This window comes from Salvelinus namaycush, chromosome 8, assembly GCF_016432855.1.
Source record: "Salvelinus namaycush isolate Seneca chromosome 8, SaNama_1.0, whole genome shotgun sequence".
Classification (NCBI taxonomy): domain Eukaryota; kingdom Metazoa; phylum Chordata; class Actinopteri; order Salmoniformes; family Salmonidae; genus Salvelinus; species Salvelinus namaycush.
This window is the reverse complement of record NC_052314.1, coordinates 29,289,261-29,313,107: the sequence shown is the minus strand read 5'-3', so window position 1 is coordinate 29,313,107 and position 23,847 is coordinate 29,289,261.

Below are 23,847 nucleotides of genomic sequence, written 5' to 3'. Positions count from 1 at the left end.
AAAACCTGTGGGCTCTCCTTCACTGCAGCCGACGTGAGCAAAACATTTAAACGTATCAATCCTCGCAAGGCTGCAGCCCAGACGGCATCCCCAGCCACGTCCTCAGAGCATGCGCAGACCAGCTGGCTGGTGTGTATACGGACATATTCAATCAATCCTTATCCCAGTCTGCTGTCCCCACATGCTTCAAGAGGGCCACCATTGTTCCTGATCCCAAGAAAGCTAAGGTAACTGAGCTAAATGACTACCGCCCCGTAGCACTCACTTCCGTCATCATGAAGTGCTTTGAGAGACTAGTCAAGGACCATATCACCTCCATCCTACCTGACACCCTAGACCCACTCCAATTTGCTTACCGCCCCAACAGGTCCACAGACGACGCAATCGCAATCGCAATCACACTGCACACTGCCCTAACCCATCTGGACAAGAGGAATACATATGTGAGAATGCTGTTCATCGACTACAGCTCAGCATTTAACACCATACTACCCTCCAAACTCGTCATCAAGCTTGAGACCCTGGGTCTCGACCCCGCCCTGTGCAACTGGGTCCTGGACTTCCTGACGGGCCGCCCCCAGGTGGTGAGGGTAGGTAACAACATCTCCACCCCGCTGATCCTCAACACTGGGGCCCCACAAGGGTGCGTTCTCAGCCCTCTCCTGTACTCCCTGTTCACCCATGACTGCGTGGCCATGCACGCCTCCAACTCAATCATCAAGTTTGCAGACGACACTACAGTGGTAGGCTTGATTACCAACAACGACGAGACGGCCTACAGGGAGGCGGTGAGGGCCCTCAGAGTGTGGTGTCAGGAAAATAACCTCACACTCAATGTCAACAAAACAAAGGAGATGTCGTGGACTTCAGGAAACAGCAGAAGGAGCACCCCCCTATCCACATCGACGGGACAGTAGTGGAGAGGGTAGAAGGTTTTAAGTTCCTCGGCATACACATCACGGACAAACTGAAATGGTCCACCCACACAGATAGTGTGGTGAAGAAGTCGCAGCAGCGCCTCTTCAACCTCAGGAGGCTGAAGAAATTTGGCTTGTCACCAAAAACACTCAAACTTTTACAGATGCACAATCGAGAGCATCCTGTCGAGCTGTATCACCGCCTGGTACTGAAACTGCTCCGGCCATAACCATAAGGCTCTCCAGAGGGTAGTGAGGTCTGCCAACGCATCACCGGGGGCAAACTACCTGCCCTCCAGGACACATACACCACCCGATGTCACAGGAAGGCCAAAAATATCATGAAGGACAACAACCACCCGAGCCACTGCCTGTTCACCCCGTTATCATCCAGAAGGCGAGGTCAGTACAGGTGCATCAAAGCAGGGACCAAGAGACTGAAAAACAGCTTCTATCTCAAGGCCATCAGACTGTTAATTAAACAGCCATCACTAACATTGAGTGGCTGCTGCCAACATACTGACTCAACTCCAGCCACTTTAATAATGGAAAAATGTATGTGATATATGTATCACTAGCCACTTTAAACTATGCCACTTCATATGTTTACATACCCTACATTACTCATCTCATATGTATATACTGTACTCTATACCATCTACTGCATCTTGCCATCTTGATGTAATGTATTTTTTTTTATTTTATTTAACCTTTATTTAACCAGGAAGGGCTCATTGAGATTTAAAATCTCTTTTTCAAGAGCGTCCTGGCCAAGATAGGCAGCACCAAGTCATTACAAAAATTACTGACAAACAACATGAAAAACTACAAGTAATCTAGTAAAAACCATAGAATTCACAAGAGTATAACAAAATTTAAAAAAACATTGACAGGTCAGGGAATCAGTCTCAAGATCATTCCTCAGTGATTTAAAAATATCAATTGGGACAAGTTCTTCCAGTTTAAAAGTATTTTATAAGGCGTTCCAAGACGATGGCGCAGAGTACATAAAAGCCCTTTTACCAAATTCAGTTCGGACATTTGGAACAGTTAGCAGGATAAAGTCCAGCGAACGAAGAGAATACCCACCACATTTCTGAACAATAAAAATGCCCAAATAAAAAGGTAGTAAACCCAAAATGGCTTTGTAAATAAAAGTATACCAGTGACTGAGCCTACGAGTGGCTAGAGAAGGCCAGCCAACCCTGGTATACAAAGTGCAGTGGTGTGTAAGAGTTTTGCAGTTTAAAATGAATCTCAAAGTGCCATGGTAAAGGGTGTCATTACTTCTCAAACACTGAGCGGAAGCATTCATATATAAAATATCCCCATAGTCTAGTAAAGGCATAAATGTAGCTGATACTAGCCTCCTGGCTTCAAAAGAAAAACAGGCCTTATTCCTAAAATAAAATCTCAATTTCAGCTTCAATTTTTTTGTAAGTTGTTGAATATGCAATTTAGAAGAGAGTCCGTCATCAAATCACTAGCCACTTTAACTTCTTGTCAATAGGGGGGCGCTGTTTTCACTTTGGAAAAAATCGTGCCCAAATTAAACAGCCTCGTACTCTGTTCTAGATCATACAATATGCATATTATTATTACTATTGGATAGAAAACACTCTGAAGTTTCTAAAACTGTTTGAATTATATCTGTGAGTAAAACAGAACTCATTTGGCAGCAAACTTCCATACAGGAAGTGAAAAATCTGAAAACGAGGCTCTGTTTCAGGGCCTGCCTATTCAACTGGCTTTTATTTATCGATATGTATGCACTTCATACGCCTTCCACTAGATGTCAACAGGCAGTGGAAGGTTGAATGGGGTGTCTAGCTTGATCTGAGGCCGAATAAGAGCTTTTGGAGTGACAGGTCCAGTATTTTCTTTGTCTTCGACGGCGCGCGGGGGAGCTCGACATTGTCTTCTGAAAAGCATTCGGTATACACGGCGAATATCTCCGGCTCTGATTTTATTTGATACATATGAGAAAAACATCATAAAGTAGGTTTTTTCAACGTTTAATGGGACTTTTGGAATTTTCCGTTCTATGCGCCAAGAGAGGATGGGAATGTTCGCGCCACAATGCTAGCCAAGGTTGCTAATTCGACAGAAGAAATGGACATTCTAAAACCAAACAACGATTTATTCTGGAAATAGGACTCCTTGTACAACATTCTGATGGAAGCTCAGCAAAAGTAAGAAAACATTTTTGATGTTATTTTGTATTTCTGTCTTGGGGTACTCCCTTGGTGAAAGGCAGTGGCTGAGACAGCAGATGTTCTGACTTTATACACTGCACTCTTTGAGAGAGGTAGTTAGCAAACCAGGCCAAAGACCCCTCAGAGACACAAATACTCCTTAGCCGGCCCACAAGAATGGAATGGTCTACCGTATCAAAAACTTTGGGAAGTCAATAAAAATAGCATCACAACAATGCTTAGAATCAAGGGCAATGGTGACATCATTGAGGACCTTTAAGGTTGCAGTGACACATCCATTACCTGAGCGGAAACCAGATTGCATACCAGAGAGAATACTATAGACATCAAGAAAGCCAGTCAGTTGATTATTGACACATTTTTCCAACACTTTTGAAAAACAGGACAAAATGGAAATAGGCCTATAACAGTTAGGCTCAGCTTCATCTCCCCCTTTAAATACAGGACAAACTGTGGCTGCCTTCCAAGCAATGGGAACCTCCCCAGAGAGGAGAGACAGGTTAAAACGGTCAGAGATAGGCTTGGCGATGATAGGGTCAGCAACCTTAAAGAAGAAAGTGTCTAAACCATCTGACCTAGATGTTTTTTTGGGGTCAAGTTTGTATATTAAGCTCAATTCTACACCCAGGCATAAAATATCTCATCACAACCAAATGAGACGTTTATTGCATGGATATAGAATATAGCATTCCGAAACTGAACTGACTGAAAGATGGATGTTTTTGGCATCCTAGGGCCCATTAGAATGTGAAGGGCTTATCATAATAATGGAGGTTAGATTTAGGATTACTGTGTTCAGACACATAAATCCTCTACCGCTCTTCTCTCGTTCACTGGAGAGGTGCTGCCTTATTGGACAGCTCAATCTTCAAACTGACAACACTGTGTGCCATCTCTGCCCACACAGAAACACACACATTCACAACTCTCTCTCAGCTTTCAACACCTTGTCTTATTGTCCACAAGTAGCCTACACAACACCTTCGTTAGATGCTGTCCAGTAGAGTTTTCATGAATCGGTGATTGAAAGAACAAACTGATATTCAGTTTGGCAAAAGCCAATCAATGCACTGAACCACAATTTTCAATTTGGCACTCTATTAGCTTCAAGGTTAGGAAACAGATGTATATGTCATTATTTGCAGCATGTCAGTTTGAGGCTAAAGGTTCTTTTAGCACACAAATAGGCTAACATTTAGTTCAGAGGTACATCATTTAGTTTGCAGCAATGAAGGGATGCTAATTATGTGGTCATTTAGCAAGCTGGTTGGAAAATAATGAAGGAGAAAACAAACATGGTATTTGGTATGTGGCCTGGGTTACTATGGGAACTGTAAGTCCAACTGGCAAGCTGGAGACATGGAGTGGGCCTGTGAGTGACAGGTAAAAATAAACAAATGTTTTTGTGTGCATGTGTTTGAGTCTGAGTATGTGTCGGTGTGCATTCATGTTTTCAGAGAAGCCGAAAAAAGCTTTTACAGAGCTCGCTAGTTCTTCAATCTGGGCACACTTCGCCACATTTGTATCTGTCAAGATTTATAACACCAAAGAAAGTGACTGCACCTAAATAGATTCCTGTAAATGTAATAACCTGAATGTGTATGGGACATCGGAGCTATAGCAACTTTTAAGAACATTCTCAAAGTGTGAATTCTATAAATTCTTATAACTTTGGAGATGACAAGAGTTGATATCAAGTGCATGAGTAGCCCTCAGCACCGCAGCAGTTCCCTGCTAGCTCCCCCCGTCTCAAATAATTTTGTCCTTCTTCAGCACCATTGGATTGCAGTTATTTAGGATCATTACAAGTTATTTAATATGAAGTGCATCGCCCTATCGTTTTATGTATGAGGAGATATGCAATAGGTATAGCAGGAGGAATACTTTATTTCATGTTAGATTTAAACAATGTTCAGCTCATTTACGGATGTGTACAGCCCAAATCCAGCATCGTGGTTAATACGTAGTCACACGCACACACACATGGTTGACCCCCATACCAAGTGTATTTTCCATAAGTCAGCCTGACAGTAATGAATTGTGAAACACTGCTTTGATTTTTTTTAAAGCAACAAGAGAATTTGAACATCATTTCCTGAAAGTGACTTTTGAAATAACCTTGCTGTGTGAATAAAAAATAGTTTTATTCCATTATTTGAATAAAGCATACAGAGGAAGATTGCCAAAGAGGTGGTGGGATGTTCATTATCATAACGATGTTCAACACAACAGAACTAATATGTCATGATGCTGTGACAATTCAAAATGTCTTCTCTCGCTCTTTTTCAAGAGCGTCCTGGCCAAGATAGGCAGCACCAAGTCATTACAAAAATTACTGACAAACAACATGAAAAACTACAAGTAATCTAGTAAAAACCATAGAATTCACAAGAGTATAACAAAATTTAAAAAAACATTGACAGGTCAGGGAATCAGTCTCAAGATCATTCCTCAGTGATTTAAAAATATCAATTGGGACAAGTTCTTCCAGTTTAAAAGTATTTTATAAGGCGTTCCAAGACGATGGCGCAGAGTACATAAAAGCCCTTTTACCAAATTCAGTTCGGACATTTGGAACAGTTAGCAGGATAAAGTCCAGCGAACGAAGAGAATACCCACCACATTTCTGAACAATAAAAATGCCCAAATAAAAAGGTAGTAAACCCAAAATGGCTTTGTAAATAAAAGTATACCAGTGACTGAGCCTACGAGTGGCTAGAGAAGGCCAGCCAACCCTGGTATACAAAGTGCAGTGGTGTGTAAGAGTTTTGCAGTTTAAAATGAATCTCAAAGTGCCATGGTAAAGGGTGTCATTACTTCTCAAACACTGAGCGGAAGCATTCATATATAAAATATCCCCATAGTCTAGTAAAGGCATAAATGTAGCTGATACTAGCCTCCTGGCTTCAAAAGAAAAACAGGCCTTATTCCTAAAATAAAATCTCAATTTCAGCTTCAATTTTTTTGTAAGTTGTTGAATATGCAATTTAGAAGAGAGTCCGTCATCAAATCACTAGCCACTTTAACTTCTTGTCAATAGGGGGGCGCTGTTTTCACTTTGGAAAAAATCGTGCCCAAATTAAACAGCCTCGTACTCTGTTCTAGATCATACAATATGCATATTATTATTACTATTGGATAGAAAACACTCTGAAGTTTCTAAAACTGTTTGAATTATATCTGTGAGTAAAACAGAACTCATTTGGCAGCAAACTTCCATACAGGAAGTGAAAAATCTGAAAACGAGGCTCTGTTTCAGGGCCTGCCTATTCAACTGGCTTTTATTTATCGATATGTATGCACTTCATACGCCTTCCACTAGATGTCAACAGGCAGTGGAAGGTTGAATGGGGTGTCTAGCTTGATCTGAGGCCGAATAAGAGCTTTTGGAGTGACAGGTCCAGTATTTTCTTTGTCTTCGACGGCGCGCGGGGGAGCTCGACATTGTCTTCTGAAAAGCATTCGGTATACACGGCGAATATCTCCGGCTCTGATTTTATTTGATACATATGAGAAAAACATCATAAAGTAGGTTTTTTCAACGTTTAATGGGACTTTTGGAATTTTCCGTTCTATGCGCCAAGAGAGGATGGGAATGTTCGCGCCACAATGCTAGCCAAGGTTGCTAATTCGACAGAAGAAATGGACATTCTAAAACCAAACAACGATTTATTCTGGAAATAGGACTCCTTGTACAACATTCTGATGGAAGCTCAGCAAAAGTAAGAAAACATTTTTGATGTTATTTTGTATTTCTGTCTTGGGGTACTCCCTTGGTGAAAGGCAGTGGCTGAGACAGCAGATGTTCTGACTTTATACACTGCACTCTTTGAGAGAGGTAGTTAGCAAACCAGGCCAAAGACCCCTCAGAGACACAAATACTCCTTAGCCGGCCCACAAGAATGGAATGGTCTACCGTATCAAAAACTTTGGGAAGTCAATAAAAATAGCATCACAACAATGCTTAGAATCAAGGGCAATGGTGACATCATTGAGGACCTTTAAGGTTGCAGTGACACATCCATTACCTGAGCGGAAACCAGATTGCATACCAGAGAGAATACTATAGACATCAAGAAAGCCAGTCAGTTGATTATTGACACATTTTTCCAACACTTTTGAAAAACAGGACAAAATGGAAATAGGCCTATAACAGTTAGGCTCAGCTTCATCTCCCCCTTTAAATACAGGACAAACTGTGGCTGCCTTCCAAGCAATGGGAACCTCCCCAGAGAGGAGAGACAGGTTAAAACGGTCAGAGATAGGCTTGGCGATGATAGGGTCAGCAACCTTAAAGAAGAAAGTGTCTAAACCATCTGACCTAGATGTTTTTTTGGGGTCAAGTTTGTATATTAAGCTCAATTCTACACCCAGGCATAAAATATCTCATCACAACCAAATGAGACGTTTATTGCATGGATATAGAATATAGCATTCCGAAACTGAACTGACTGAAAGATGGATGTTTTTGGCATCCTAGGGCCCATTAGAATGTGAAGGGCTTATCATAATAATGGAGGTTAGATTTAGGATTACTGTGTTCAGACACATAAATCCTCTACCGCTCTTCTCTCGTTCACTGGAGAGGTGCTGCCTTATTGGACAGCTCAATCTTCAAACTGACAACACTGTGTGCCATCTCTGCCCACACAGAAACACACACATTCACAACTCTCTCTCAGCTTTCAACACCTTGTCTTATTGTCCACAAGTAGCCTACACAACACCTTCGTTAGATGCTGTCCAGTAGAGTTTTCATGAATCGGTGATTGAAAGAACAAACTGATATTCAGTTTGGCAAAAGCCAATCAATGCACTGAACCACAATTTTCAATTTGGCACTCTATTAGCTTCAAGGTTAGGAAACAGATGTATATGTCATTATTTGCAGCATGTCAGTTTGAGGCTAAAGGTTCTTTTAGCACACAAATAGGCTAACATTTAGTTCAGAGGTACATCATTTAGTTTGCAGCAATGAAGGGATGCTAATTATGTGGTCATTTAGCAAGCTACCAGGCTCTCCAGAGGGTGGTGTGGTCTGCCAACGCATCACCGGGGGCAACTACTTGCCCTCCAGGACACCTACAGCACCCGATGTCACAGGAAGGCCAAAAATATCATCAAGGACAACAACCCCACGAGCCACTGCCTGCTCACCCCGCTATCATCCAGAAGGTGAGGTCCGTACAGGTGCATCAAAGCTGGGACTGAGAGACTGAAAAACAGCTTCTATCTCAAGGCCCTCAGACTGTTAAACAGCCATCACTAGCATATTAGACAGAGGCTGCTGCCCTACAGTTGAAGTCGGAGGTTTACAAACACTTAGGTTGGAGTCATTAAAACTTGTTTTTCAACCACTCCACAAATTCCTTGTTAACAAATTATAGTTTTGACAAGTCGCTTAGGACATCTACTTTGTGCATGACACAAGTCATTTTTCCAATAATTGTTTACAGACAGAGTATTTCACTTATAATTATCTGTATCACAATTCCAGTGGGCCAGAAGTTTACATACACTAAGCTGACTGTGCCTTTAAACAGCTTGGAAAATTCCAGAAAATGATGTCATGGCTTTAGAAGCTTATTGACATAATTTGAGTCAATTGGAGGTGTACCTGTGGATGTATTTCAAGGCCTACTTTCAAACTCAGTGTATCATTGCTTGACATCATGAGAAAATCAAAAGAAATCAGCCACGACCTCAGAAAAAAAATTGTAGACTTCCACAAGTCTGGTTCATCCTTGGGAGCAATTTCCAAATGCCTGAAGGTATCACGTTCATCTGTACAAACAATAGTACACAAGTATAAACACAGTGGGACCACGCAGTCGTCATACCGCTCAGGAAGGAGACGCGTTCTGTCTCCTAGAGATGAACGTACTTTGGTGCGAAAAGTGCAAATCAATCCCAGAACAACAGAAAAGGACCTTGTGAAGATGCTTGAGGAATCAGGTACAAAAGTGTCTTTATCCACAGTAAAACAAGTCCTATAACGACATAACCTGAAAGGCCGCTCAGCAAGGAAGAAGCCACTGCTCCAAAACCGCCATAAAAAAAGCCAGACTACGGTTTGCAACTGCACATGGGTACAAGATCATACTTTTTGGAGAAATGTCCTCTGGTCTGATGGAACAAAAATATAACTGTTTGGCCATAAGGACCATCATTATGTTTGGAGGAAAAAGGGGGAAGCTTGCAAGCCGAAGAACACCATCCCAACCGTGAAGCACGGGGGTGGCAGCATCATGTTGTGGGGTGCATTGCTGCAGAAGGGAGTGATGCTCTTCACAAAATAGATGGCATTGATTTATTTTTTATTTCACCTTTATTTAACCAGGTAGGCTAGTTGAGAACAAGATCTCATTTACAACTGCGACCTGGCCAAGATAAAGCAAAGCAGTGTGACACAAACAACAACACAGTGTTACACATGGAATAAACAAAACATACAGTCAACAACACAATAGAAAAAAGTCTATATACAGTGTGTGCAAATGAGGTAAGATAAGGGAGGTAAGGCAATAAATAGGCCATAGTCGTGAAATAATTACAATTTAGCCATTTAACACTGGAGTGAAAGAGACTGGAGTGATATATGTGCAGAAGATGAATGTGCAAGTAGAGATACTGTGGTGCAAAGGAGCAAAAATAAATAAATAACAGTATGGGGACGAGGTAGTTGGGTGGGCTATTTACAGATGGGCTATGTACAGGTGCAGTGATCTGTGAGCTACTCTGACAGCTGGTGCTTAAAGTTAGTGAGGGAGATATGAGTCTCCAGCTTCAGTGATTTTTGCAATTTATTCCAGTCATTGGCAGCAGAGAACTGGAAGGAAAGGCGGCTAAATGAGGAATTGGCTATGGGGGTGACCAGTGAAATATCCCTGCTGGAGCGTGTGCTATGGGTGGGTGCTGCCATGGTGACCAGTGAGCTGAGATAAGGCGGGGGTTTACCTAGCAAAGACTTATAGATTACCTAGAGCCAGTGGGTTTGGCGACGAATATGAAGCGAGGGCCAGCCAACGAGAGCATACAGGTCGCAGTGGTGGGGAGTACAGTATATGGGGCTTTGGTGACAAAACGGATGGCACTGTCATGTCTTTGGCTATGCCGGATTAAGTAATATGACATGCTATTCTATAAAATCCTTTCTCTGTAATTAATATTACCTGATTGAGCTAATCATGTAATTGTAATTACCTAGAAAGTCGGGGCACCACAAAAGAGTGTTTATAGAGCTGTTATCTTCCGAATAAACTCTTAAAGACCTAGTAATATTTTACATCAATAGCAGTCAATATTAATCGTCACCTTATTTCAGTATCATCTGAAAGTTGTAAATTCTTGGTTATCTTCACGAACCCTTGCTAACAAGTTGAATCAGCAATACAAAATTGGGTTTAATTATTTATTTACTAAATACCTAACTCATCACACAGAATTACATATACACAGAATGAATCATACATTGATTACAAATGATGTCATGAAGGAAAACGTCCCTAGCGGACAAAACAGATATGACAGCTGGTTACACAAAGAAAGGGGGTTGGGTTTGAGTGAAAATGCATTAAATATTTACTCTGAGCTGCGCTTCAATAGGTTGGTGGTAGATGGAAGGCCGTGTTGCCCAACAGAGTCCTTTGTCCTTTGAAGAGTGTCTCTGGTGGTGAACGGGATACGTTGTAGTGTCATCGTTGTCTGGTAGACGGTATACTCTGTCTGTCCTCTCCTAGCCCACGTTTACAGCTGATGTTGCTAATTCAACGGCTAGGATGTCTCACTTCTTTAGTGAATAAGAGTTCAAAGTTCAAACCATTCACAATCAAAGCACACGCTGAGGTTGGCTTAGTTCTGTAGTTGACATGTTAGTCCTTTTTAACGTATGAACCGTCGTCCTATCTTCCTCGGAACAGAAGGTTACATTTTCGTCAAGGGCTTATATAGTGGAGGGAGAGAAGGGTGTGTTTCATAGTTTATAATGTATCTTCACAGGGGCGGGCCACTGATTGAGCAGAGCTCTAACCTTATGAAAACCCAATTCTCTCATTTGGAAGCTAAAATTACATGTAATCTTTTCACAAATAGTTTAATAGTCAAACATTTAAATTGCACAACAATTCCATGTGAATCTGATAACTAGAATGTGTAGACTTTCCCAGATACAGTTTGTCGTCCTGTCATCAGTCATAATGTCTCAGATGACAACCGAACTGACATCATATTCATTAAGTACCAACGCATATTTTCAACTGGTTCTATATTACCGAAATATGGTTCCTTTCCCCCCACTTGTTTGATGTTCCCAGACTCTCTATGTTTAACAAAGGTTATTCAAGAGTCCTTCAGTAGAGTCAGAGAGAGAGGGAAGGGAGAAAGGTATTTATGGGGGGGTCATGAACCTTACCCACAGGCCAACGTCATGACAGCTCTGTGATAGACTGCATCCAATTTGCTGAGTAGGGTGTTGGAGGCTATTTTGTAAATGACATCGCCCAAATCAAGGATCGGTAAGATAGTCAGTTTTGCAAGGGTATGTTTGGCAGCATGAGTGAAGGATGCTTTGTTGCAAAATAGGAAGCCGATTCTAGATTTAATTTTGGATTGGAGATGCTTAATGTGAGTCTGGAAGGAGAGTTTACAGTCTAACCAGACACCTAGGTATTTGTAGATGTCCACATATTCAGAAAGTCAGAACCGTCCAGAGTAGTGATGCTGGACGGGCGGGCGGGCAGGTGCTGGTAGCAATTGGTTGAAGAGCATGTATTTAGTTTTACTTGCAAATAAGAGCAGTTGGAGGTCACGGAAGGAGAGTTGTATGGCATTGAAGCTCATCTGGAGGTTAGTTAACACAGTGTACAAAGAAAGGACAGAAGTATACAGAATGGTATCGTCTGCGTAGAGGTGGATCAGAGAATCACCAACAGCAAGAGCGACATCATTGATGTATACAGAGAAAAGAGTCAGCCCGAGAATTGAACCCTGTGTCACCCCCATAGAGACTGCCAGAGGTCCGGACAACAGGCCCTCCGATTTGATACACTGAACTCTGTCTGAGAAGTAGTTGCTGAACCTGGAGAGGCAGTCATTTGAGAAACCAAGGCTGTCGAGTCTGCCGATAAGAATGTGGTGATTGACAGAGTCGAAAGCCTTGACCAGGTCTATGAATACAGCTGCACAGTATTGTCTCTTATCGATGGAGGTTATGGTATCATTTATGACCTTGAGCGTGGCTGAGGTGCACCCATGACCAGCTCGGAAACCCGATTGCATAGCAGAGAAGGTACGGTGGGATTCGAAATGGTAGGTGATCTGTTTGTTAACTTGGCTTTCGAAGACATTAGAAAGGCAGTGTAGGATAGTTATAGGTCTGTAGCAGTTTGGGCATCATGAGGGAGGAAAGTTATGCGGATATATTGAAGCAACACCTCAAGACATCAGTCAGGAAGAACATTTAACATACACTCAATTAGTATTTGGTAGCATTGCCTTTAAATTGTTTAACTTGGGTCAAACGTTTCGGGTAGCCTTCCACAAGCTTCCCACATTAAGTTGGGTGAATTTTGGCCCATTCCTCCTGACAGAGCTGGTGTAACTGAGTCAGATTTGTAGGCCTCCTTGCTCGCACACACTTTTTCAGTTCTGCCCACAAATTTTCTATCGGATTGAGGTCAGGGCTTTGTGATGGCCACTCCAATATCTTTGTTGTCCTTAAGCCATTTTGCCACAACTTTGTAAGTATGCTTGGCGTCATTGTCCATTTGGAAGACCCATTTGCGACCAGTTTTAACTTCCTGACTGATGTCTTGAGACATTGCTTCAATATACCCACATAATTTTCCTCCCTCATGATGCCATCTATTTTGTGAAGTGCACCAGTCCCTCCTGCAGCAAAGCACACCACAACATGATGCTGCCACCCCCGTGCTTGGGATGGTGTTCTTCGGCTTGCAAGCCTCCCCATTTTTCCTCCAAACATAACGATGGTCATTATGGCCAAACAGTTCTATTTTTGTTTCATCAGACCAGAGGACATTTCTCTAAAAAATACGATCTTTGTCCCCATGTGCAGTTGCAAACCGTTGTCTGGCTTTTTTTTATGGAGGTCTTGGAGCAGTGGCTTCTTTCTTGCTGAGCGTCCTTTCAGGTTATGTCGATATAGGACTCATTTTACTGTGGATATAGATACTTTTGTACTTGTTTCCTCCAGCATTTTCATCTTCACAAGGTCCGTTGCTGTTGTTCTGGGATTGATTTGCACTTTTCGCACCAAAGTACGTTCATATCTAGGAGACAGAACCCGTCTCCTTCCTGAACGGTATGACGGCTGCGTGGTCCCATGGTGTTTATACTTGCGCACTATTGTTTGTACAGATGAACATGGTACCTTCAGGCATTTGGAAATTTCTCCCAAGGATGAACCAGACTTGTGGAGGTCTACACATTTTTTTCTGAGGTCTTGGCTGATTTCTTTTGCTTTTCCCATGATGTCAAGAAAAGAGGCACTGAGTTTGAAGGTAGGCCTTGAAATACATCCCCAGGTACACCTCCAATTGACTCAAATAATGTCAAATAGCCTATCAGAAGCTTCTAAAGCCATGACATCATTTTCTGGAATTTTCCAAGCTGTTTAAAGGTACAGTCAGCTTAGTGTATGTAAACTTCTGACCCACTGGAATTGTGATACAGATAATTATAAGTGAAATAATCTGTCTGTAAACAATTGTTGGAAAAATGACTTGTGTCATGCACAAAGTAGATGTCCTAACCAACTTGCCAAAACTATAGTTTGTTAACAAGAAATTTGTGGAGTGGCTGAAAAACGAGTTTTAATGACTCCAACCTAAGTGTTTGTAAACTTCCGACTTCAACTGTATGCATATAATGGTCCTATGTTGTCTAGATCAGAATGATAGGCTGTTTATATTACTTACTCCAGCGCTGAAAGAAAGTGTTTTATTTAGATGTGTTTCACTGATCAATGTGTGCTTCTGATATGATAATGGTTTCTGATTCGCATGTAAATATATCAGCTCAATGGTACCCTGTTCAGGTTGTCAAAAGAAACGCCTTATCCTCCCAAGCCAACCCAAACATGCATAATCCATAAAATGTTCCAAAAGCAAATTAAGGACATTAATCAGGATGAGAAGAGGACGAAGTGACAGACTAGGAGGCAGCACTTTAGGGGTTGTTGCAGTGAGGCCAAACCCAGTCAACAAAACGGTTCTTATTTTACGGTACTGTTACTACTAAGAAGTGACAGGTGGGATGTTCATGATGAGTGTTTGTATGTCTCCTGCATCCTTAATTGTTCACCTCTCGACCAAGCAAGTTTTTATTTTAAAGGGCGATTCCACACGAGCGTGAGCGCAAAAATATTTTTGGTATCTCAGATTGTTTTGGCAAGTCTCACATAGAAACTTAATTGGGAGGAAGGATGTTTGACATGGTTTTTAAATTTGTATCACAAACCAGTTTTGAGAAAATCATGACGAAAGTGGCCAATTTAGGCCCTTTTTAAACCTATACATACCTGCTCGACTACCCTATGATCTGTGAACCGTACATGATACAGACAACATATTGGTGTTATTCTACTCCAAATACTGTTCTCTCAAATGGAGTATGTCTAGATTCTGAAATGCAATTTTTCACATTCATATATTCAACATTTAAAATCTGAATGTCTCAAAACTACCCTTTTCGATTTTGCTTATTTTAAGAATTGTTTTTGGGAACAATATACTCTTCAAACACGTTACATTTCCAGAGCTGGCTCCTTGCTACTTTTAATTATATGACCCAATTTATAAATAGAAATTAACATTATAGGTCATCAACCAATCACAGCAATCCTTTTGGATTAGACATTCAGCAAATCACCAGCAGAGGGAGTTCCCTTTGAATCCATTTACCATTCACTGTTTTGGTGATGCTCATAAAATGTATCATAACTTCAGAGCCCACTCTGAAATTGTGATGTACTTGTAGAGTATATTGTTCCAAACAATATGTCTTCAAATGAACATAATGTAAAAGGGTAGTTTTGTGATATTCATATTCATATTGTTTATGTTGAATAAATGAATGTGAAAATGTGTATTTCAGAATCTAGGCATACTCCATATGTTAACTTCTAGTTCCTCCCAAACCCGGATCCGGGAGCACCCCCACCAGTAAAAAAAGCTGACTAGCATAGCCTAGCATAGCGTCACAAGTAAATACTAGCATCTAAATATCATTAAATCACAAGTCCAAGACACCAGATGAAAGATACACTTCTTGTGAATCCAGCCACCATTTCTGATTTTTTAAATGTTTTACAGGGAAGACACAATATGTAAATCTATTAGCTAACCACGTTAGCAAAAGACACCGTTTTTCTTACTCCACCATTTTTTCACTCCATCAGTAGCTATCACCAATTCGACCAAATAAAGATATAAATAGCCACTAACCAAGAAAAAACTTCATCAGATGACAGTCTGATAACATATTTATTGTATAGCATAAGTTTTGTTAGAAAAATGTGCATATTTCAGGTATAAATCATAGTTTACCATTGCAGCCACCATCACAACTTGACTAGAATAACTACAGAGAGCATACGTGTATTACCTAATTACTCATCATAAAACATTTCTTAAAAATACACAGCGTACAGCAATTGAAAGACACAGATCTTGTGAATCCAGACAATATTTCAGATTTTCTAAGTGTTTTACAGCGAAAACACAATATATCGTTATATTAGCATACCACATGTGCAAACATCACCCCAGCATTGATTCAAGGCAAAAAGAGCGATAACGTTATCACCACCAAAATATATTAATTTTTTCACTAACCTTCTCAGAATTCTTCAGATGACAGTCCTGTAACATCATATTACACAATGCATATAGAGTTTGTTCGAAAATGTGCATATTTAGCGGCACAAATCGTGCTTATACAATGAAAATAGTGTCCAACTACTCAAGCAATCTGTCCGGCGCCATCTTGGAAAGACACCTATTTTTATCGAAAACTATTCATAAACTTGACTAAAAAAATACAGGTTGGACAGCAATTGAAAGACAAATTAGTTCTTAATGCAATCGCTGAATTCTCTCTATATGGATTGTGTAATATGATGTTACAGGACTGTCATCGGAAGAATTCTGAGAAGGTTAGTGAAAAAATTAATATATTTTGGTGATGATAACGCTATCGCTCTTTTTGCCTTGAATCAATGCTCGGGTAACGTTTACACATGTGGTATGCTAATATAACGATTTATTGTGTTTTCGCTGTAAAACACTTAGAAAATCTGAAATATTGTCTGAATTCACAAGATCTGTGTCTTTCCATTGCTGTGCGCTGTGTATTTTTAAGAAATGTTTTATGATGAGTAAATTGGTAATACACGTTGCTCTCTGTAGTAATTCTAGTCGCTTTGGGGAGATTTGTGATGGTGGCTGCAATGGCAAACTATGATTTATACCTGAAATATGCACATTTTTCTAACAAAACCTATCCTATACAATAAATATGTTATCAGACTGTCATCTGATGAGGTTTTTTCTTGGTTAGTGGCTATCAATATCTTTATTTGGCCGAATTGGTGATAGCTACTGGTGGAGAGAAAAAATGGTGGACAAAGAAAAATGGTGTCTTTTGCTAACGTGGTTAGCTAATAGATTTACATATTGTGTCTTCCCTGTAAAACATTTTACAAATCAGAAATGATTGCTGGATTCACAAGAAGTGGATCTTTCATCTGGTGTCTTGGACTTGTGATTGAATGATATTTAGATGCTAGTATTTACTTGTGACGCTATGCTAGCTATGCTATTCAGCTTTTTTACTGGTGGGGGTGGTGGGGGGTGCTCCCGGATCCGGGTTTCTGAGGCAGTAGAAGTTAACCTTACTGCGCAATACAGGGTGCGCTAAAGCGAAGCTACCCAAAAATTAATGGCGGCTTATGCATTTAACATTTTTCAACAGAACGATTTATCAGCATAAATAGTTCTTACTTTTAGATGAACTCCCATCAGAATCTTGGGAAAGGTGTCCTTTGTCCAGAACAATCGTCTTTTGGTCGAAAGATGTCCTCTTGTCCTGTCGAAATGGCCACTAACGTTCGGCATGTACCGGAAAAGTGTCCAACTCTTGAAAGTGCGTCACAAAGAAATGCCAGAAAATCGCAATAAACTGATATAAATTGCTATAAGTCGGTTTAAATTAACTACCTTATGATGTCTTTAACAACTATAACGAATAAAAACATGACCGGAGATATAGAACTGGCTAAACCAAAGCTTGGAAGGAGGCCAGTCCGACGTCCATTCTGCGTCAGGCGCACGGTTGAAAAGAAAGGTACTTCCGCTCCAGCCAGGGTCTTATATAAGGTCCCAGATTGTGCAATCGACTCCATTCAAATTGTCACCACTTACTGACATTTAGAGGAAGGCGTATGCAGTGTTTGTAGCCCCACAGCGTTCACAGGGACTTATAAACTGACCTGGGAACAGGGACCTCGATTTCAGAAATCTCACTCCCTGGCAGGAAATGTGCTGCAGAATGAGCTCAGAGACATAATTCAAACGGTTTTAGAAACTAGAGAGTGTTTTATATCCAATAGTAATAATAATATGCATATTGTACGAGCAAGAATTGAGTACGAGGCAGTTTAATTTGGGGACCAATTTTTCCAAGATCGAAATAGCACCCCCCATATTAATGTATACTAAAATGACTATAATGACACCAACATGTCTGTATCATGTATGGTTCACGGATCATAAGGTCCCACAGGAGGCATGTATGGGTCTGAAAAGGGCTTAAGATGGCAGATTTCCTCATGATTTTCTCAAAAATGGTTTTTGATACCAATGTAAAAAGCATGTTAAACATCTTATGTGAAAATTGCCTGTACAATCACCCGAATCACCCGAAAATCGAATTTGTCTGCAATTATTTACCGGTTCAAATGAACAAACCATACTTGAACTTGGTGATGCCACTCATATATAATCTAGCTCATTCCATTTCTATTAATCTATGTTTTTGGGAGAAGAGCCTCTTGTTGTTCAGAGTGTCTTGATTAAATCTGAGTGCTGTTGCTCTGGCTCATTTTAAAAGGTTCACCTCCATCAATTTATGAGACATTCATCAAATTACTTAATTTTTTATTTATTTAAGAAGTGCTGCCTGGTATATGACATCCATTATCAAAGCTAATCCAATCCTGTTAATGCCGGAAACATCTAAAATCGTAACAGCTAACCTGCAGAATTTTTTTTCCACATCAACAGCTAGGATATTGGGGCCAAGCTTCCTGACATTCAGGACCTATATACTAGGCGGTGTCAGAGGAAGGCCCAAAAAATTGTCAGACATGACATGCAGACTGTGTGTATGTGATTCAGTCTGGTACATACATTCTGAATGACATGATCTCAGTATCTCAGCTATGAACACAATGGATGTGCAGTAGATGTAGTAGAATATTCAAGGGCATCTGTTTGTCATTACGACAACATACAATTCTGAATCAAAGCACAGCAGCTAATGGCTTATCACGAGAGTGTATACTAATTTAAACATAACTGCATCAATAAATGTTGCATAGCATTAACCTGCCAGTGCATCATAAATACTCCACAACACACAAACGCACACATGTACACGCACAGGCACACACACACACACACACACACACACACACACACACACACACACACACACACACACACACACACACACACACACACACACACACACACACACACACACACACACACACTATTTGATAATACACATTAAGAAAAGAGGATTCCTCAAGGGTTCTTAGGTAAGGGTGATGGTTCTATGTGGAACCATAATAACTGAAATAACCGTTTGAGCCCTTCAATAGTTTGCATTTCAGAAAAGGGTCATTTTTTCCCCGTTAGAACATTTTGGGGCGTGGTTTGCCCAGCGCTTTCCGTGCAACCGTGAGTGAGTGTCATTACATTTGATCTAATCTGTTGTGTGTTATGCTATTACATGTCATGTACTGTGAGGGGAAAAAGTATTTGATTCCCTGCTGATTTTGTACGTTTGCCCACTGACAAAGAAATTATCAGTCTATAATTTTAATGGTAGTTTTATTTGAACAGTGAGAGACAGAATAACAACAAAAAAATCCTGAAAAACGCATGTCAAAAATGTTATAAATTGATTCGCATTTTAATGAGGGAAATAAGTATTTGACCCCTCTGCAAAACATGACTTAGTACTTGGTGGCAAAACCCTTGTTGGCAATCACAGAGGTCAGATGTTTCTTGTAGTTGGCCACCAGGTTTGCACACATCTCAGGAGGGATTTTGCCCCACTCCTCTTTGCAGATCTTCTCCAAGTCATTAAGGGTTCGAGGCTGACGTTTGGCAACTTGAACCTCCAGCTCCCTCCACAGATTTTCTATGGGATTAAGGTCTGGAGACTGGCTAGGCCACTCCAGGACCTTAATGTGCATCTTCTTGAGCCACTCCTTTGTTGCCTTGGCCGTGTGTTTTGGGTCATTGACATGCTGGAATACCCATCCACGACCCATTTTCAATGCCCTGGCTGAGGGAAGGAGGTTCTCACCCAAGATTTGACGGTATATGGCCCCGTCCATGGTCCCTTTGATGCGGTGAAGTTGTCCTGTCCCCTTAGCAGAAAAACACCCCAAAGCATAATGTTTCCACCTCCATGTTTGACGGTGGGGATGGTGTTCTTGGGGTCATAGGCAGCATTCCTCCTCCTCCAAACACGGCGAGTTGAGTTGATGCCAAAGAGCTCCATTTTGGTCTCATCTGACCACAACACTTTCACCCACTTGTCCTCTGAATCATTCAGATGTTCATTGGCAAACTTCAGACGGGCATGTATATGTGCTTTCTTGAGCAGGGGGACCTTGCGGGCGCTGAAGGATTTCAGTCCTTCACGGCGTAGTGTGTTACCAATTGTTTTCTTGGTGACTATGGTCCCAGCTACCTTGAGATCATTGACAAGATCCTCCCGTGTAGTTCTGGGCTGATTCCTCACCGTTCTCATGATCATTGCAACTCCACGAGGTGAGATCTTGCATGGAGCCCCATGCCGAGAGAGATTGACAGTTCTTTTGTGTTTCTTCCATTTGCGAATAATCGCACCAACTGTTGTCACCTTCTCACCAAGCTGCTTGGCGATGGTCTTGTAGCCCATTCCAGCCTTGTGTAGGTCTACAATATTCTCCCTGACATCCTCGGAGCGCTCTTTGGTCTTGGCCATGTTGGAGAGTTTGGGATCTGATTGATTGATTGCTTCTGTGGACAGGTGTCTTTTATACAGGTAACAAACTGAGATTAGGAGCACTCCAATTAAGAGTGTGCTCCTAATCTCAGCTCGTTACCTGTATGAAAGACAACTGGGAGCCAGAAATCTTTCTGATTGAGATGTGGTCAAATACTTATTTCCCTCATTAAAAGGCAAATCAATTTATAAAATTTTTGACATGCGTTTTTCTGGATTTTTTTGTTATTATTCTGTCTCTCACTGTTCAAATAAACCTACCATTAAAATTATAGACTGATCATTTCTTTGTCAGTGGGCAAACGTACAACATCAGCAGGGGGTCAAATACTTTTTTCCTTCACTGTATTAGGCTACTGACCAATCCTCAAAAAAGGCTTTAGTTCTTGAAATACCCCTACCTGAATTATAACAAAGCACAACCATGTTTTTCCATACGGTATCTCTAAGGTATCTCTGGTTGTATAAAACTATTTTACTGCAAAAAGTGGTCACATTGACAGATAGTGACTAATCCCCTTAACTCAAACAGTGCAGAATAATGCATGGCATTAGGGGGGAGGGGGGGCTGGGCCATAAGTTAATGTAACCAAATATTGCAATCTCTGCTATTGCTACAATTTAGAATACAAGTAGTCAATTGTCTGCCCTACATATACTAACAAACAGCATTAGGATTTCTCAAAGCATTTTGTAAATATAGACCTGTAAACACACAGATAAAATAGGCGTAAATATCAACTATGAATTTTTATGATGAATATATACTTCACATATTGGTATCTGTTCAATAGACAACTTTCCACATAAAATTTGCAAGCTCTTTGCATACTACACTCTTACAGCAGATGGGTGCTCGCGTCAGCCAATTTCAAGAACCAGCAATTACCAACGCATTTGCATTCATATTCCGTACACCTCTCCATTCCCCTCTGTCCTTCCCCTCCTCTCAAACCATCTCCCTTACTGGGTGTTTTACATTTTTCATTTTTTACATTTTTGCGGTTCTGACTTTGCAGGTGGTCAAGTGCTTATTGAGGATGTCGAGTGGACTCCAGAGTGAAAAATAAAACTCTCCTTCCAAAGGTTAAATGTCAAATGGAAATCCCCCAAATAGTTGTAATGCACTTCAGACAGGAACCTGGAATGACACCATTTACATTATTAAAAAGTGATGTTATTAGAGCTCTGCTCTGAATATGAGACAAGGGGTTTAATTCAAACAACCTGGTCTGCAGGATTCTCACAGTAGTTGTATAATGAGGAAGCACAAGTTTTAATGGCACTGTAAAAACAGACAACGTGAGACTTACAGTTTTCAGTGCGTGGATGCTAGGCAGGCACTCCAAGAAAAGCTTAATTGAATCCGTCTCAAAATGTTTGTGTTGCTACCATTGATGTCACCATGACATCACTCCAGTTTCAATTTCTTCTCCCCCCCAGATCTTTATTTTACATTTATTTAACCTTTATTTAACTAGGCAAGTCAGTTAAGAACAAATTCTTATTTACAATGACAGCCTACACCAGCCAAACCCAGACGACGCTGGGCCAATTGTGCGCCGCCCTATGGGACTCCCAATCACAGCCGGTTGTGATACAGCCTGGATTCAAACCAGCGTGTCTGTAGTGATGCTTCAAGCACTGGGATGCAGTGCCTTAGACCGCTGCGCCACTCGGGGGCACTAAGTGACACCACTACGTAAACCCATCTTTCAAACGCCAGAAAGCAATCACAGTAGCATGTAACCCAAACCCCTGCGGTTTGTTGGTGCTTGGGAAAAGTATGAGAGGCTGGCCAAAGTAAAAAAAGGATGGAATAATCATCCATTGCCTTGGGAGACTCCTTCATTGTCTTGAATTCTGCTGTTCATTGTTTAGTACATATACCTACTTTTTTGAAAGTATACATTATAAGCTTCCATTCATCATTCTAACTGTTTAGGTCATTTACTGCTGTCGTTTATTGGGCAGTCCTGAGACCTTTAACTACTCCACCATGATGGATCCATGTTCAGATCACAATGGAGAGGGTCACCTCAAATGTAAGCTAACCTTGATATAGCTACACGTAAAACATTTAAGTAAGTTTATTTCAAAATGACAACCTTGATGTACTATAATATCCAATTCCTTGTCACATTCCAAATGATGGAGTTGCCTGTAGACCACTACAGAAAATATTTATCCTAATGACAAAAATATATTGTTTTGTTAGAATTCTCATTTAACATTGAATTATTCATCCAGGTTAGGCTTGCTGAGAGAAAAACATGTTTTAAAAGAGAGACCAACTTTTTTTCACTGTCCATATACATTAAGTTGTCATTGGAGCCACATCAAGGAAAATATAAAGAAAGGAACTGCCTTTCCTGGTGACAACAACTCAGCTTTATTGAAGCAAATGGTGGTCACACCAGACTGGTTTTCTGATCCACGCCTACTTTCTTTGAGGTATCTGTGACCAGCAGATGCATATCTGTATTCCCAGTCGTGAAATCAATAGATTAGGGCCTAATTAATTTAATTAAATTGACTGATTTCCTTATATGAACTGTAACTCAGTAAAATCTTTGAAATTGTTGCATGTTGCATTTATATTTGTGTATCACCCTTGCCTGTATGAAAGGATTTCAACTCCCTGGCCCCAACATTATGTCCATTCAATACTCTCTCCTTCAAAACACAAATGACAAAAGTATTTTATGAAATAGCACCCAGATGGTATTGATCTCTAGATATTTACCATGTCGTTTTGCACCTGTGGCCATGTATTGTGCTGTCACAGACTTCACTGACTCCTACCTGTAAAGGAAAAGCAATTACCTATTTTGACCACGCTTTCCTTTCTCATTCCCGGGTAATAGTTTCTCACGCAATTTCAAAGGAATCCCACACAACCATGATTTTTTTCTCTCCCTGTGTTGACTGTGGTTGCATCTTAATAGTGAACAGTGGCTTCCACTCTTCATCTCTTTTCCATAATTTACACTGCTGACAAAGAACAAGAATTCTGAAACTATTAGGCATCGACCATTCATGCATTCACCTGTTGTATGTTTTCAGGTCAGTACAGATGAAAAGGAGTAGGTGAGCCAGTATTGAGATGCACCCCATGGATACCCCCGTGTAGAGCAAAGCAGCAAAGGCACCTGGGTGATTGGCATGGTTTCCATGGTTTCCAGGGGCTGGCTTTGATTAAGTACGCGGTGTGGCGTGCCTGCCAGCCGTGCTGCCCGACTGTGGCCTCGCTAAAATAAGCAATCAACAGCAATTGCTGTGGCTCCCCCAGAGCTTTCACTGTGTGTGTGTGTGTGTGTGTGTATATGTGTGTGTGTGTGTGTGTGTGTGTGTTGGGGGGATTGATTTGGTGGTTGGCCTTATAATAAGGAACTAGTTGCATCTGACGC